Here is a 19,014-nt window from a genome sequence, read left to right on the forward strand (position 1 = left end):
TTCAGCCTGGCTTATAGGGTGGACCATCATGCCCAGCTCTGAAGACTTTCTCCAGGAAAAACCTTTCTGAGATTGACATTGAGTAATTCCACAAATGTTACACAGAAGTTGCCAGGAAAAGGCAACTCTTTATTTTGAATGCATGTAAACTCTTCTTCTAACTAAAAGCAAACTAAAAAAAGTTTTTTTTGTGGGACTGGGGTTTTAACTTAGGGCTTCATGTTTACAAAGCAGGCTTTCTACTGCTTGAGCCATACCTCCAGTCCATTTTGCTATGGTTATTTTGGAGATGGGGGTTTCACATACTATTTGATTGGGCTGGCCTTGAACTGCTGTTTTCTCAATCTCAGCCTTCCAAGTAGCTAGCATTACAGGTATGAGACACTGGCACCTGGCTTGCAAACTAAAATTTTATAGTCTCATCTTGTCAAGTCAATAATTCAATATCATTTTTCTTTCTTGGTTACTTCATAGTCTGCTCTTAGTTCTTGCCTTTCTATATTCTCCACAATTTTTAGCTCTGAGATTATGTGTTAGATGATTCAAAAATCTTGTGCCTCATTTGCTTTATCTGAAAAAAATGGGGAAAACATAACATTACCTACCTCAGAATTATTGTGAAAATTGAATGAGTTAGTCCATTAAAAATGGTTGGGCTGGGAGCCGGGGGCTCAAGCCTATAATCCTAGCTACTCAGGAGGCAGAGATCAGGAGGATTGCAGTTCGAAGCCAGCCTGGGCAAATAGTTTGTTAGACCCTAACTTGAAAAACCCTATGACACACACACACACACACACACACACACACACACATACAAACTGGGCTGGTGGAGTGGCTCAAGATGGAAGGCCCTGAGTTCAAGCCCCAGTACCACAAAAAAAAAAAAAGAAAAAGGTTGGACTAATGCCTAGTACAAAATTGATGCTAAGAAATATTAACTCTCATTATTGTCTTTTTTGTCATAATTCTAATCCCTCTCATATTTCATGCCATATGAAGGTATTTAACCTACAGAGTTTCTTCAGGGTGGAGTTATACAAACCTAGGAGTTTCATTTAAAACTTCTCTCCTCACCTCTTCATATCCCAGTCTCTAAACCCTAGCTGAGACTGATGTAGACACAATATGATAAATGGTGATCCTGATCCAGAGAGCAAATGGCCAATGTAGTGCTTGAGGGTAGAGATGGAGAGCCAGTCCTGGACTGGTGGTAGGTGACTGCATTCCACTGAAGAGAGAATATGGAAGATGAGAGAAGGTAAAATGCTCAGGGGACTATACCTCAGGGTGCTTTGTAGAGAGGGACCAGTAGGTGAAAGCTAAGAGGAGAGCTGGATAAAGGACAGCCCCCCAAGTCAGCTGGCCTTTGTGGTCACTGACTAGCTCCCAGCACCTTCTGCCTCTTCTGAATGCATGATGCCTCCCAGAGTTAAAGCTCAGTCAATCTTGAATAGCTTCTTGAGCTTTGGTTACCTTCACTACATTGTTGTTCTCATGTTCTTCTCTACTTAACTCATAACCTACAGTTCTTTCTTAAATTGATTTGTCAATTATGAATGTCTCACCATGGACTTTCATTCATTCTATTCCACCACAAATTAACATTCACAAAACTAAAATTTACATCTGAGCTAAATAAAACATGGTATAGCTCCAAAATATCTATTAACCTGTTTGAGAGACTTTTTGTTACTGTGTTAAAACACCTGAGAAAACAAGTTAAGGGAGGAAGAATTTATTTTGGATCAAAGTTTCCATCCATGATTGGTTTGTTCTATTTCTTTGGGCCTGAGACAAGACAGAGCATCATATCATGGTGGAGAGGGTGTGGTAAAGCTGAGACATGTACACAAACAGAGAAGAGAGAGAAAGAGACAGAGAGACAGAAGAAAGTGAGAGAGAGAGAGAGGGAGAGAAAGAGAGAGAGACCCTATGTCCTAGTTTCTGTCACCTCCCAATAACACCCTGAATTTATGAACCCAGTGGATTAATCCATGATGAGATAAGATCCCTCATGATCCAATTGCTTCCCCAAAGCTCATAAATTGGCAACCAAGTCTTTTAACACAATGAGCCTTTTCTAGGGGCTACTTCATATCTAAACTACAACAAAAGTAGTACCACATGTTATTATAACAGATGATGACGTTTAGAGTTCTGTTGGTAGTTTTCAGCATAATTTTTCAAATATTCTTGACCTTACTCAACAAGAAATGTATTTCATATCACAGTCCATACAGACTACAGATGTACATATATTTATGTGTGCAGATATGTGTGTAGTTTAAGCAAAAGTCTCCTGAAGCATTGCTTGACCTTGCTAGTAGTACATGACATATGTTGATAATTCCTACCTTATTCTATGTTATTGAAAATAAAGTTGACTTTAACTTACTGAACACATAATCTCCAGTTTATCTATGAGACCATCCACACCCCTTGAACTCTTACACACAGCCTACATTTCATACATGTTATATGATGAATTGTGGCTGTTATATTTTGAGGGATTGTCTTGTTCTAACTTAAAACAAAACTCAGGTCAAGATCTAGCACATTATCTGCAGAACATACAATGCCTTCTCACCCTTATGTTTTTCCCCAATAGCCATTCTTTTTCATTTTTTTAAAAAGAAAGTACTCTATTAATTTCTTTCCTTTTTTTTTTTTTGGCAGAATGGGGATTTGAACTGAGGACCTTGTGCTTGCTAGACAGGCTCTCTATCATTGAAGACACACATCCAGCCCTATTAATTTCTAATACTGTATATTAGTAATTTAAGAAGCATTTTTGAAAGAAATAAAACATATAAATAAATGGAGAATTATATGACATATAGAAGGAAAGACTACATATTATAATGACTTCAATTCTCCTATAAAGTCAATGCTATTTCAATCAAAATGTAAATAAGCTTTATTTTTAAATGAAAATGCATGTACAATCTTATTCCAAAGTTTATGTAAAAATTTAACTAGCCAAGAACAGCAAATAGGGTGTTAAAGAAAAAAAGGAGAGAAAAACAGATGAATACTTAAAGTACTGTAATTAAGGGTGGTATTGACACAAAGATAAAAAAGTCCTTCACTTAGTGGTCTTATACAAAAGATCTTTGATGTATATGATATGATGTATATGATCTTTCTATGTATATGATATTTTTATGCTGTTGCAAATTACATTGTTTTTTAAACAGCTCTGTTACAAATATCAGAAATACTAATTTGCTCTAAGTGGTATATTTAAATGGATGTTAAATTTTATCAAAAGGTGTTTTTGAGTCAAAGTAATAGAGATTTCTTTCTTTTTATAAATTTGTTTAGCTATATAATGTTGACATTTTGAGCTGAGTGTGGTGGCCCATTCCTGTAATCCCAACTTCTGGGGAGGCCGAGATTGGGAAAATCCTGTTTCAAGGCTAGCCTGGTCAAAAAAAGTGAGACTCTATCTCAACTGATAATAACAGGTGGTACACACCTGTGATCTCGGCTATGCAAGGAGGGTTGCAATCTGAGGGCAGGCCCAGGCAAAATCTGCAAGCTCCTATGTGGAAAAATACCTAAAGTAAAAAGGATTTGGACGCATGACTGAAAGTAGTGTGGTGCCATAAGGTCCTGAGTTCAAACCCCAGTACTGTCCCCCAAACATAAAAATAAATTGGTATTTTGAGTGCTTAATCAACAATGCATTCCTGGCATAAACTTAACTTAGCTATGACATATTTATTACATTACTGGATTCAGTTTGTTAATATTTTATTTAAGATTTTACACTTGTTACATGAGCGTTTGGACCAACTTTTCTTTTCCCTTACTAGCTTTGTCAGGCTTTGATATAAAGGGTATATTGACCTCATAATACAAGTTGAGAAGTGTTTGGTACTTTTTTACTCTCTATAGAATTTTTTTTTTCTGGTGCTGGGGTTTGGACTTAGGGCCTTGTACTTGCTAGGCAAACACTCTACCACTTGAGTCATGCCTCCAGCCCTTTTTACTTTAATTACTTTTCAGGTAAGATCTCAAAATAAGAAGTGCACATGGCTAGTAAATACATGAAAAAATGTCTAACATCCTGTAGCAGAAATGCAGATCAAAACACTGCAATTCCATCCTCCCCAGTGAATGGTTATCATCAGCCTTTAGTCCTGTCCCTTTTCATTTCAGATATTGGGTATTTGTCTATTTCATATTTCTTCCCTCATTAATTTCACTAAGGTTTACAAATTTTGTTAGTTTTTTAACAAAACCATCTGTTGGCTTTCGTGGTATTCTCTATTGTACACTTTTTAAAAAACATTTCCATCCTTATTATTTCTTTTCTGCTTTTTTAATTGCCTTAATTTGTTGCTCTTATATAATTTCTTGAGATATATCCTCATATACTGATTCACAAAATTTTTTCTCATCTCATGCAGTAGACCCTTGGTATCCAAGGATATATGGTTCCAAGAAGACTGTCATTAAGGAAAAACCTTGAGTGGTCAGGATGCATGGCTCTAGTGGAAGAGCACCTACTAAGCAAGCACAAGGCCCTGAGTTCAAATCCCAGTGCTGCCAAAAAAAAGATGTTTTTAAAAAGGGGGAGGGATAAGAAACAGTAGTAGAGGGGGTGAATTTGATCAAAGTACATCATATGCATGTATGGGAATATCACAATGAAAGCCATATGTGTAATTAATATATACCAATAAAAAAGAGAAAGATAATATTTGGTAAAAGTTTAAGAGACTGATTGGGAGGCAAGAACTGGGAATCAAATGATAAAGTAGGTGCAGCAATAGGTCAAGCAAGCAATGCAGAGCTCTAGTAGAGCACTGGCAGCAGAAATGGGAAGAGATAGACGCCCAGTATGGAGGAGAATGAAAATGCTTGGTCTAACCTTCACCTGAAACTCCGGCCATGGGTTCCTCTCCCACCACATTCTCACCAACATTTGTTGTTATGTGTTTTCTGATGTTTGGAAGTGTTCCTTCCCTTTCTATTTTATGGAATGCTTTGAAGAGAATTTGTGTTTACTAGTCTAGTACAATTCAGCAGTGAATCCCTTCAATCATGGGCTTTTTTTTATTGGGAGACAAAACTTATTTTTCTGAAACTGTAATTACTTCCATATAGTCACAGACAGCCCTTTGTCTATGGAGAACAATTCAGCCTTACTAAGACATTAAGGGCTTTCATGACCTTGCCTTTCCAGGAGTATGGGCTTTTGCTTCCTTTTTCTGCAACCTTTGCTCTGGCCATAACAACAAATCACAAATTTGCATTAATACCATGTTCTTTCAGCTGTTCTTAGTGAGAAATGTCTTTCTAGTCATTTCCTTCCTCTGAAAATTGTAATCCTTCTTTAAGATACAAGATAACACACCAGCTTGTCTATAAGGTCTTCCTAGACCTAGAGGGCAAGTTAAGGTTAGCAAAAGGGCAGGACTGGGGATTTGTAGCATTCCAAGATAGGGTAACAAGTATATTTGAAATGGAAATCAGGACTTAAAATCTTTTATAGTGTGCTATCTGCACTGGCTTCCCTGGCCCTTTGGAGGGAAGCAGTCCTTCCATAGATTCTCCCTGACCCTGGCTGCTGGAGATGGTTGTACATCAGGATGGCTCAGTGACCTCCCATTAGCTGATGCTTAGGCGTCTCCTACTTGTCTCTCTTTTAATTCCTTGGGTTCCTGCAGAGCCATGTGCTGTTTGAATGTTCCCTACACTTTGTCCTCACCTTTGTCAGGGCTTACCTCTTCTCTTGGCTTGCCTCCACATTGGCTCATGGTGAGGCCTATGCGCTGAGATTGGTGGTAACTAAGTTCCTTCTTCCCCTTCCCCATCTATAGGTTTGTCCCCCAGCCCTTGTGCTAGCCCCCTGCCACAACCCTGGTCTTGTTCATCTCCTTCCACCATCCTCCACACTCAACAGTCCTGTCCTGTGACAGGGAAGCTCATGTGTCTAATTAGTTACCGCAAGAATTAATGAACCCAACCCCACTTAAGAATTCCAAAGAGTGTGGCCTTCTAAGATACAGAGAACGTAAAAAAGTGTGGGAGTGGTGAGCGTGTGTAGTGGAGATTACAAAGAAAAGGTCAGGGTGCCTTAGTAAGGGAAAAAGGCAAAAGACATGGGCAAAATAAGGCCAGAAATACAGCCAAGAAGCAAAGTTGAAGTCAGAGGTGGGCTGAGGGAAAAGAAAGAGAGGCAAAAAGCACAGAGACTAAGAAAAAAGTTATTTATAAGGAGGAAGAAGTGAGGTGGGGGAGGGAGGGAGAATTTTTGAATTTTAACATTTGGAAGGGAACCTAGGTGCTAAAATGATGTAATAATAGTTGAATAGAGAGAAAATCAGTAAACAGTCAATCCTTATTCTCAAATTTCATACTTGGGAATTCATCTATTTGCTAAAATTTATCTATAAGTAGTATCAGAAGCTTTTGCAATCATTTGTGGACACAGACAGAACAGTGAAAACTTTGATTTGCAAACCATGTACTTTCTCAGCTGAGGCTGAACAAGGTAAAGCTTGGCCTCTTGTTTTGGCTCTTCACGCTGTGAGCAATTGTCTTTTCAAGATAGAAATAATGCTGTGTTTGAATTTGGTGCTTTCTGCTGGTGATCGGGTCATGTGAAATGGCTTATAAGCACAGTGCCGAAAAGCTGTCTAGTGTCCATAAGAACAAGAAAGCTGAAGTGCTCCTTGAAGGACGAACACATCAGTTTTATAAGCTTCTTTCAGCCTGCATTATAGAGCTGTTGACAATGTGTTCAGTGTTAATGAAATATATCCATTAAATAAGGTATCTTTAAAGAGAAACACACACAAACAGGGTTATGTATGGATTGGTTGGTGAAAATGCTGTTACCAAAGGTTAATGGGAGCCTTGTATTTCTCCTAGGAGCAATGGTACAGTATTTGATAATTCAAATTCAGTATTCTCAGCAACTTTATAGAACATAGTTACTTCCATGGATAATAAGAATGAATGGTATAAACATTTTATTTAAGCTGAAAACATGATTGCATATTCATATTTTCATACTGTTGAATTATAGTAAACCCAAGCAAACTGAACTTCTTTTATTTGACTAAGGAGACACTATTCTCTTTGGATTCTAAACAAATCTCTCTTTTGTTTCAATTTTTTTCAGTTCATTTTAGCAGACATTTAGTGGTGAATACATTGAATACATTGGGCAAGGTTGACTTACACACAACTATGTGGACTTACACACAACTGGGGGACTTACTCCCCAAAAGAGCTCCCATACCTATCTCATTTACCCCAAAACAGGAAATGAATGCAATCTCCAGTATTAACATTAATTTATAATCTGGAAAAGATATCAAACAGAGACTTGGGGAAGGTCCTGGCTACTCCTGAACATCAAGGAACCCAGCTTAGATACAGGAAAACAAACAGGCTCTTCACAGGATAGACATCTACAATAGTTAGTGAAGACTGACATTATTTTGGTGTTCAGGGGTTTTCAGATGGATGGGATCCTAGAGGTCTAGCATGTGACAAGGACCTAAGAATGTTTAGATGTAGAGTTAGAACTGAAAATGAAACTTCATGGCTCCAACTGAATCCTTTCCCAGTAACCAAGTATTCTCTATGTGGTTGAACTTCTTATTGGAGTCCTGGCTTAAAAATGGCCTCATGTTTCAGAAATTCCATCTAGGTCAGATGTGTAGAAGTCAATCTGATGAAATCCAAGAAGTCTAATTGGTTGTATGTGAACATTTCTACAGCAAGAACTTCATAGATTTCTCATGATTCTCAAAGGACTTCATGATTCCAAAAAGTGTAAGAATTTTTTGTGCATATTCAGATGTTGAATTTTTTAAATCATAAACAGTAAACTAGATTCAAGTTAATGGTGTCTTTGACATTGTACTTTGGACTTCTAGTAACCCAGTAAAGAACCTTAAAAACATGCTCAGGTTGCCTAGGGAGTGGAGAAACAAAATTCCTGTATTGTTACTGGCAGTATAAATTGGTACAAAACTTCTGTTTAGAAATTTTGTACCTTTTGAACCAGGTACTAAATTGACCCTTCAAGAATATATTTTAACAAACTAATTACAAAATAACTAGAAAAATGAAGTATTTTAAAATTATGTATAGAAATCAGGCCCTGGTGACTCATGCCTGTAATCCTAGTTACTTGGGAGACTGAGATTGAGAGAATCACAGTTTGAGGCCATCCCAGGTAATTTGTTTGAAAGATCCAAGCTGTAGGCTTTGCATGTGAGAATTTCTGAGTTCAAATCCCAGTACTATCAAAAATTTTTTGTATGAAAGTATTCACAGCACTTTTGTTCATAATATAAAAATTAGGAATAAAAATAAATGTCCTAATATTATAGTTTTAAAAGATCATTAAATGTCATGAGAAACAGTGACATGACAGGATATGAAAAAGAAAACCCCAGCACAGATTGTGTAATTGCAATTGTACATGTGACTGGAAGAATATATGTTAACAAAGATTAACTATTTGTTATGGGACTATAAGTGTTTCTTTTCCTTCTTTACTCTTTTTTGTTATATTTTTCAAGTTGTCAAAATGAGCATATATATTTACATATATTTTATTACATATCATCCAGTTTTTCAGTTATCCACCATTCCTACTTCATTTCTTTGTATTGGTCCTTTATTTTGTAAGGTAGAAAAAAAACCATTCATGAAATAGTCTTCCAAACTCAGAGCCTTGGTAGTACATTTGTAATAATTTTTAATTTTTTTTCCTTTTGGGGTTTCATGATAACAGGAACATGTGTGTATGTGTGTATACACATGTGCACATGGGTATGTCCACCTGTGTGAGTGTGAGTGAGTACGTGTCCTGTGGGTGGTCCCCAGTTATTTTCTATATTCATGCTTAGGTTCCTTGATGTTCAGGAGTAGAGAGTACCTTTCCCAGCTCTCCTTGTTTGATGTCTTCTCTAAATACAGAAACAGGCTCTCAGTCATGCTGACTGCTCCTACTGGCCTCTGTTTAGCTTTTTTTTGGAAATTTCCATCTGGGTCTCGGATGCATACTAGAGGAATGCTCTAATCCATTCTGGTACCAACAGGTTGGCAACCTTCCTCTGAAAACTTTGGTGAAGATGATGCGAATTGGGCTGGCTCTCTGGGTTCTCCAGCTGCTTCTCTGCTGGGTCATAGAGTGACTTTTAATGTCCTCAAAAGCTTGCCAATTTGAAAAGAGATACATATATTAGACAAGTAGAACTCAATTAACATACTGTGTGTGTGAATGTAGACAGCATTAAAATGGCTCCTTGAAGAAGTAGCTAAAGACCAAATCAGGAGACCCTCTGAGTCAAAAATCAAGGGAAGTAGTTATAGGATGAAACATTTTAAGTATTCATTGCAATTCAAAGTAAATATTTTTAATTGAGGTATTATGCTTATTTTGCTTTCATACATCTAAGGTCTGGATTTGAAGTTGGCTCCACAGTACATCCATTAGCACTGAGCCTTGAAAATTTGCCTGCTAAAGCAAACATGATTTCCAATGTTTCAAATATGATGATAAGTACAAGATAAATGCAACACTGCCTTGCAGTGTGCAAGCATCCACACAGTGTTACACAGTGCTCAGCTCAGTCTCTCACAATGGAGAAAAATGTATACTTACATTGCTTTCAATTGAGAGCTCTTCATTTTCCATCCAGAAGATAGAGACAGGTAGAGAAAAAGGTAACTGGTGAGATGAAAAATTCATGTCAATGTCATTTTTTTAAAACATGAAATTTCCTGGATGAAATATGGGTTGATTAAATTTGCTTGGTTGGGAACAAAGAAGCAAATTGTATTGGATCCTTGAAGGTATCAAAATGATGTCCACAGCCCAGATGCTACAGAGGAATTAATAATGCCAGTGCTGTAAGAGTGGCCCTGACCAGGTTTGACTTTTGGAAATATGGAAAGATGGTTGATCTTTCTTCCCCCTCAAGCCATTCTTTCTTGCTGCCTTAGTCTCCCCTTTATGACTATCTTATAATGCTTCATGTCTTTTTCTCCTTCCAGTTCTTAACAGCCCCCTTCACAAGAAATGCTAGTTTTCAGGAATGATCAATAAAGCACACCTTTGTGAGAATGTAAGGTTTATATTAATTGCATTTGGATATTTGAGTTTGGTATTGCATTTTTATTGGGGAATAAAATGCATGTCTTGTACAAACAGGAGTGTGAATTATTTTATGCTATTGTGTGTGAGAGGGAAAGTTTAGGGGAGCTCTTATATTTGCCTGGTTTTCAAACTCTTAGTTGGCATTAAGATAACAAACAACACATTGAAAGAAACTCTTGTGGTATTGGGAGTCTGGCTTGCTTAAAAACATTTCTGTTTTTTTCTTACCCTGATGATTTTAATTTTCAAGGAAAAATCAATGTCAAATAAATTTGAAAAAGAAGATGCAGAGTGTTAGAAAAGATGGTGGAAATGATTATATTCTAGGCTTGGAGTTCATTGAAGTTGATCTACTGTCCAACAGATTCAGACTGTATTTATATTATTTTGCTTTGGCTTCCCCACTTCCTCATGGAGAAGGCTGTTTTGTAACCTGATCTTTTCTGAATGAAAGTGCCCTAGGGACAATAAGCATCGGCAAAGGATGAAATCAAGTCTGAAGGGCTGCCTCAAACAGCAGATGTAGAATATCTGCTTTTTCTTTTTTTTAATGTTGCCTTTTACATATCATGCTCAAAATATACACCAAAAAAGACCTTAAAAAACCCTAAAAGGACCACAAAGCAGGCTGTGATTATACAAAATCAGTATGCAAGATCATGGAAGTAAAAAATATGCATAAAGTAAGACATATGATAATATATTCTAATTAGAAAAAAGAAAGGTATCAGAGAACTTAATAGACCCTAGGGGAGAGCAGAAGGCTGACTGTAGACAGTGACTTAATAACATTGATGGATCAGGTAGAATTTGAGCTTTTACATGATCAACTCTATTGACTCTGTTTCTCTGTCTGAATCTAATTATTTGTACATCTTATAGATGTTCCTTTAGTTACTTACTGTGTAGCTTGTCACTCTGACCAGGTTTTATGTTTTCTTGGGTCAGGAAACATGTCTTTGAAATTTCCTCTATAGTTTCAGTATAATTATTGTGTTTGCAGATGGTGTTTAATGAATGTTGCTTGGCTCATGGGATACTTCCAGATTGAAAAAGATCATGGAAAGAGCTTCAGTTCTGTTCCTATTTATTAATATTTATATGCTATATTCTGAAAAACCCATAGGATCTAAGATCCTATTTCATAAGATGAAAGAGAAGGAACAAATTATAGGTATAATGGTGTAAGTGTAAAAGGCCTTTCGCTATGTCTTGACATAAGTAATAAAGGTGATCATGTAAATGGAAAAATGATACCTATTGAAACTCTTCCAGGAATGCGGGAAGGGGGATAAAGGAGAATGATGGAGGGGGTGAACTAAAGTATGATGTATTGTAAAAACTTTTGTAAATGCCACAATGTACTTCCCCCCAACACAACAAAAAACATGGAAAAAATTTTATCTTGAAAAAATAATAAAGGTGATGAAAGCAATAAGGATACTAAAACCTTATATTTTTATAGATTCTTGATTCTTTTGGAAGCATTTTCATACAACAAAGGACAGGGAGATAAAGGAAGGAATAGAAATAATGCAAACAATACCAAAGAAATGTAACTATCAAAGCAGAATTTCCAAAAAAGGCAAACGAACTAATATTCAAGAATAAAGAAATGGAAAGAGAAGTTACTAACATTTCAGAATGGTTATATTAGCTAAAAACCACATTAAGCAGAGTATCAAATAAGTACTTACAATATTGGTGTATACATATCATGACATGTTTTAATTTGTTTTCTACCAGGTAAATAGGGAGTGAGTGTCCTGGATTCTCTCACCTTTTTTTTTTTTCCTGTTTTCATTCACGAGGACTGATATTGTACAAGTATGACTGTGTTTGCCCCAGATAATCCACTTACATGTTTAAAAAGATAGGGAAGTATGAGACTCAACTTTAGTAGTATTTCAGTGATTCTACAAAGTTCAATGATGCAGATAGTACATTAAATTTTGTCCTTGTTGTATGGTCCTGAAAACATCCTAACCTGAGGAGACAGGTCTAAAATTATTGTCAGTAATGCTACTTGTAGTAACTTATTGTAAAGAAGTTCCAAGAAGAACATCCTGACTGTGTTATAGAATTGATATTAAACCTAGATTTGAAAAAATGCAGAATACACAAAAATGCATATAACAAACTGCCTGTGATGTGTCAGAGGCTACAAAAAGTCCCAGAATTATTGGTCTCATTGCTCTGAAAGAGGTGAAGTACATATGTAAAATAACACTTGAACTGGTGACTTCTACTACATTCTGAAAGTGGCAACCTTCTCTGACTTCCAGATCTGCTTTATTCAGAAATGATATTCACCCCTTTTAAGGGCAGATGACCTACTCAGAATTAGTAACATTTTGAAAGTAGGTCAGAAAAAAAGGTATGAGTGATAAAATGTGAGATAAAACTCATTAAATCCTTAGAAGGGTTTGGCTGTCTGAAAATGAGAAGAGAGAGTCTCCTGAATTAAACATGTTCCTGTTGAGAACAATATTGTAGAGGCAGAGTTATAATTTCGTTGCCCTTTGCTGCTGAAAGCATGAACCAGCTATTTTCACGATTCAGAGATCAATGTGGTGTTTTGGCATAATTCTGCTTTTTACACTTTGAATTTTGAAGCAGTGCAGTTAGCTCTTTGCTTTGGAAGAGTGAAGACTTGCTTCTATTTTTCACTCTAGCACCAATTAGTGGCTGTAGTGACTGAGCAAATCATTGACTCTCTTTCAACCTCAGTTGTCTTAACCATAGGGAGGGATAATGATATCAAGTCCTGCCTTATAAGAATAGTGATGCCCCATGTCTAGACCTTGCCATGGCTTAAGCATATATCTCTTTAAGTCCCTCATTCATTCTGCAAGGAAGGAATGACTATGATTCCTGTTTTATAGTTGAGGAAGTGGAGGCTCTCATTACTTCAGTAAGCTGCCTGGGGTCACAGAGCTAACAACACACAGAGTTGGGAGATAAACTTTCCTATGTAAGTTCACAGAGCCCCTGCTTAGACCTCTATCACATTTTGAGGGCCATTTAAAATGACAGATAAGAACATATCTTGAAAATAGCAAACCTCTCTGCAAATGCATGTTGTTATTGTCATCATCCTACTGGATATAAATTAGTTAACATGTATTTATTGAGTTCCTTATGAGTATTTAGTACTGAGTCAAATTTCATTTTAGACGATGTATTGCTCTGTCAGCAGTCAAGAATTAAGCTTTATGACAACTTAATAGTTATGACAGACTTTTCCTTTGGTCTTTGGCGTTTTCCCTAATGTAGTACTATATAAAAATATAGTATGCCTAAGTCTTAAATATTTCCAAGTAGAAATCTCTTCCATCCTTGAGATCAGGTATTAGTTTCTTTTAGATTATTTTTGGAGGAAAAAAAGTGAAGAAGCAAATTTACTAATCAAAAATGAGCAAATGTTTCAAGAAACAATAACCAATTTAATATAACCCAACCTTCAGAAACAACAAATATAGACCACCCCCAAACCATAAGCATTGTCAGGAAAACTACAAAGGAGCCAAGATAAATAAATATTACAAGGATTAGTAGATCTCTGCTGAAAAATTGTGCATACACAAATAACCTCCCCTGTCTGGTTTTTTTCTTTTTCTTTTTAGTCTCTAACAACCAACGGGGTTGTTGAAATTTACTTGAAGAGTTTGTTCTTGATTCAGAGGTATAAAACTTCCTGTGTGAAGATGGCTGGGAACTCACACAACTCTCCCAAAATAAGCACCAAATTTTGGAGACTTTTCTCTTGTGGGAAAGATCCTATTCCCAAAGAGAGGCATGAGCATAAAACAGCTTCCTCACTCCATCTAAGGAGGAAGTTGATGGGAGTCAGTCTGTGAAGCAGAAAAGAATTAACTTTTAGGACAGGTTAACATTCAAGACAGACTTTTTCTTTGGTATTTTGGAAGGACTGCTAATGTCACTGTTGTTGAAAAGGTAAATTAATGCAGTCATTGTGGAAATCAGTATGGAGTTCCTCAAAAAACTAAAAATAGAACTGCCATGTGGTCCTGCTCTACCACTCCTGGGCATGTATCCAAAACAATGTAAATCTGCATACAATAGACATACCTGTGCACCCATGTTCATTGTAGCACTATTTCCAATAGCCAAGCCATGGAGTCACCCTAGGTGCGCATCATCCAAAAAATGGACAAAGAAAACATAGTACATATTTATATACTAAATACATATTTAGTATTATTTAGTATTTTTAGCATTATTTAGTCTTAAAGAGAAACAAAATTATGTCATTTGCAGGAGAATGGATGGATCTGGAGATCATCATGTTAAGCAAAAAAAGGCAGACACAGAAAGATATGTTTTCTCTCATATGTGGAAACTAGACCTGAAAAAAACCTGACATGAATATAAAAGGGGGAATGTGGTGGACAATCAATGGGAGGGAAAGGGCAAAAGAAGAGGGTAATTATGATCAAAGTACTTTTTCTTTTATTCATATGTGCATACAATGCTTGGGTCATTTCTCCCCCCTGCCCCCACCCCCTCCCTTACCACCCACCCCTCCCCCTCCCTCTTCCCCCCACCCCCTTGATACCCGGCAGAAACTATTTTGCCCTTATCTCTAATTCTGTTGAAGAGAGAGTATAAGCAGTAATAGGAAGGAACAAGGGTTTTTGCTAGTTGAGATAGGGATATCTATACAGTGAGTTAACTCGCATTAATTTCCTGTGCGTGTGTGTTACCTTCTAGGTTAATTCTTCTTTATCTAACCTTTTCTCTAGTTCCTGGTCCCCTTCTCCTATTGGCCTCAGTTGCTTTTAAGGTATCTGCTTTTGTTTCTCTGCATTGAGGGCAACAAATGCTAACTAATTTTTTAGGTGTTTTACCTATCCTCATATCTCCCTTGTGTGCTCTCACTTTTATCATGTGTGATCAAAGTACTTTATAAGCATGTATGAAATATAATAATGAAACCCATTAAAAGGAGCAGAGGGAGAGTAAGAAAGGGTAATAGAGGGGGTGAATTTGATCAAAGCACATTGTATGCATATATAGAACTATCACAACAAAACTTCTTTCTATAATTAATATATAGTAATAAAAAAGAAAACTCACAAAATTCTGCAGAAGATTCACCTGAGACCAGAAATGAGCTGTTCTTTATTATAGTTTCATCTGTTTCCTTATATTTAAGGTTCAAATAAAAATTCCCACTTTAGAAAGTAGTTTTGAGGATAATACATGTATATCTCCTGGCACAAACCAATCCCCACTACTGAATCCTAGACCATTTTCCTAAGTATGCTTTTCCAGTTCTTTAAATCTCAGTGTGAACTATTCTATCGGTTCTTGTGAACATCTAAAGAGTTCAGAAAAAAATGCTTTCAAATTGAGAAAAGTTGGGGGAGGCTGCCTTTCCTGGCTCTACCAAGCATCTATACTGGGTAGAATATAACCTTTGTTTAGGTTTGGTAAGTGCTTCATGCTGGAACCAACATGAATATTATAGAGTGGAGTTAATACTACTGGATAGGTGATTTGCTGTCTGTCTTTGGTCACCTTGGTAGAATGAATGTAGTGATTCTCATTCATGCATTTTTTCCACTTGCTGGTAAGATGAGATAGCATAGCCCTGTCCAGTTCTCCTGTGAGAGATTTGGTCATATTTCGTACTCTACTGGGCTAAGGTAGAGGTCTATCTGGGAGGGAACACAACATGGCCAGGATCAGTTTTCTTCAGCTCAGAGTTTGGATTTAGTGGAATCTGAACAGAAAGAGTTCAGAATAAGCTAAACTAAACTAAGCATATTAATGATACTTGTGAGGGGAAAAGAAGCTAGATACCAGCACTGCTTTGCTGTTTGCATTTTGTTATATTCTTTCTTGATTGGGGAGCAAGAGGCTAGCTTAACATTGTCTCTTAAACCCTTTGTGCATAGCCAGCCAGAACCATGCCCAGCCTTAGAAGCTAAGATGCCGACTTGGTGGACTGGCTTCCTAGGAGTATATTCCTGGGCCTGGAATAAGGCTATTCTTGTCACAATACCTTTTAACAAAATGTTGGAAGCAGGACCATCGTCTTAAACTCTGGGGACTCACCTTGGATTCTGCTTTACTTCTGGCCAGTGTCCTTTAGTGGAGTAATCTTTGCTTAATGTGTTCCGGGACTACTATCTGCCAGCTGATTTTAGATTAGTTACTTTGTGTCTATGGGCATCATTCTTCTGAGCAAGGTCATATGTAAGCTGGATCTCAGCAAAAACAATCTGCAAGATTTTGTGGTCTTTCTCTGCCTGGGGCATAGAAAAGTGTGTGTGTGTGTGTGTGTGTGTGTGTGTTCTTCCTCTTCTCCAGTCCCCCTAATTGGAGGATGTTCCTTCAAAGCTGTTTTTGGCCCTTCTTCTGCTATCCAAATTTCTGTGTGTAGAAGAACAAGATTAAGTTTGAATAGGTCATTGTTCCTTATAAGATAAACAATGGCTGATAAAGTCAGGGGATGACCTATTTCTGAAGCAGACAACCAAGGAGAAGTTTATGGCTTTGTGCTCTTTAGACTTAACCAGTTTTGCTTCTTGGAACATGTTTTATGGAACTTGAATAATCACCCTGGAAATATGTTACCGATCTTTTCTTGGCTATAGATCAAAGTCGCCAATACTGTAGCACATAGGCTCTGAGAGTTCAGTGCATAAGAAACAAGGGGTGGGAGAAAGCACTTGTAAAGAATTTTGGAGTCAGGCTAATAGAAAGAAAGAAAAGAGTACAAGGATAATTAATTTCTGGAAGAATTTCAAGTGACCCATACATAAGAAAAGATACCTACTAATCAAAGAAACACAAATAAAAATAACAATGCTATCATTTCCCCTTATCATTTTGGCAGAAATGTAAATGGTCAGTTAAAACCATTGTGCTTGTGAGTTTGAGAAAATAGGCATGTTCACACAGCTACCAGGTACAACCTTCTGAAGGATAGTTTTGATTAAGTACTGAAATGCAAAACATATAGTCTCTTTGCCTAACAGTTCTCAGACTAGGTCTTATCTTAATAATCATATATTTGAACTTTTTGTCAGGCCTCACAGAAAACTTTCAAATATGAGATTATTTCTTGCAGATATAATGGCTTCACTGCGTTTCTTTGTTAACTGGAGAAAGACCAGAGATGATTTTCTAATTGTAGCAAAGAATTTATCTACAGGTGTATTAAGCCTTCACATTCGATTTCATTATAATTCTAACCTTGCTTTATATTCACTTTCAAGGCATTTTACTTTTCACACAAAAGAAAAAAATACATTATGTAGTATGCTTGCAAAACAAATTCATGGGAGAAAATCAAGAACAACATAAATGTTTACCAATAGAAGATTGGCATAATAAATTATGATTGATACCTATTGTGAAATCCTGTGTAGCCAACAAAATGACAGTGGAGGACTTCACATATGAACATAGAAAGTTATTTGGTGATGCAAAACAGATTGTTAAACAGGTTGATCACATTTATATACAGTTATATTAATAGAAAGGTGAGAGGTTGTTGATTTAAATCTTAACAGATTGGATTGAAGCTACTTTTTCTTCCTTTCTGATTTAATTCCCAACTATGCCACTTATCTACTTGTGTCCTAAGGAAACTTATTTAAACTTTTTTATTCATGGTAAAAATGGGGAAAATAATACAGCCTCTTCGAGTTTACTCTGTGAATCAAGTAATAAAACACATGTCAAACACCTGGGATGGGATGAAAAAAGCACTTAATTTTTTGATCATTCAGAGTTTCCATTTTCTTGTTATTATATGAGTGCAAACAGCTGTGTTTCTATGCCTAAGATTCAAAGAAAGCTAAGAAGGTTTTGAAAAGCTTCCATTTATTTTAGTGCAAGAAGAGCCCTAGTTACAAAATGTGGAACCATATTTTCCTAAGGCCGTAGTGTGTCAGAAAATAGCCATATTGAGTCATTGTTTTCTGAAGCCAACAGAGGATATTGAGCGACTGATGGACATCCTAAAATAATATCTCATTCTTATCATCTTTAGGTAGTTTAAGACCAAATGATTCTGGATAGATCTGCAGTTTCCCTCTTGGTTTGGAAGAACAAAGCTTTTGTTATTTATGCTCTTAAACAACAGAGCTTTGTCCTACGCTCAGGAGCATGCAAACCAAACAGATTTCCTGAAGGGCCATCCCACTTAATGTGAGGAATGATTCCAAGTGGTAAGCAGAAGCACTCAACTCCAACCACTGTGGAGGGCCCATATCATCTGCTGGGGGACCAAGACTCACAGAAACACAACTGCCAATCGGGTTTGGGTTCAATCCCTGATGTGCTAAAGTTGGTGAACTCAGACACATTGAAGATCCCTATTTGCTTGGGGCTATTTTGCTCTACAAAATAAATAAATAATCTTATTTTGCTTTCCATGTCTGAAGCCAAAAGAGTAAATAAATAAATAAAGGTAATATTTTGGATGATTTTACTTTGGGAATTTCTGGTTCATAGCTACCTATTTCAAGTATTCCTGTGTAGTATTTTCAGAGCTGCTGACACTATGGAATAGGGAATGTTTGGGGCTCCAGAGTTTTTGCCAGTGTTTAAAGGACAATTAGAACTCCAGTTAAACTGTACTGCCTTGTATCCCTCCTCTCATTTCTCTTTTGTACATTAAAACAATTCCTGGCTTGCTACCATACTACCACGCTTGTGTGTAATTTTCACATAGGTGTATAACATGAGTGTATGAATTTGGGATTGATTCTGATTCTTAATAATTACAGCTAGTAAGTACTGCAAACTTGTAGTGCTCCAGGCTTGATGCTAGGTGTTTTACTTACACTGTTTTGATGCTTCTCAAGGAGCAGTCCATGAATGACTGGCTTTACATCATG

The 19,014-nt window shown here is 36.8% G+C and overlaps 1 protein-coding gene across 2 annotated transcripts in view; it reads left to right on the forward strand.

Annotated features, from left to right (window-relative positions):
* The window catches only part of Pde4d (phosphodiesterase 4D), a 1,369,518-nt gene that overhangs the window by 12,128 nt on the left and 1,338,376 nt on the right, over window positions 1-19,014 (forward strand). The gene's annotated exons all lie outside the window — the stretch shown is intronic.

Source organism: Castor canadensis, chromosome 6 (assembly GCF_047511655.1).
Source record: "Castor canadensis chromosome 6, mCasCan1.hap1v2, whole genome shotgun sequence".
Classification (NCBI taxonomy): Eukaryota; Metazoa; Chordata; class Mammalia; order Rodentia; family Castoridae; genus Castor; species Castor canadensis.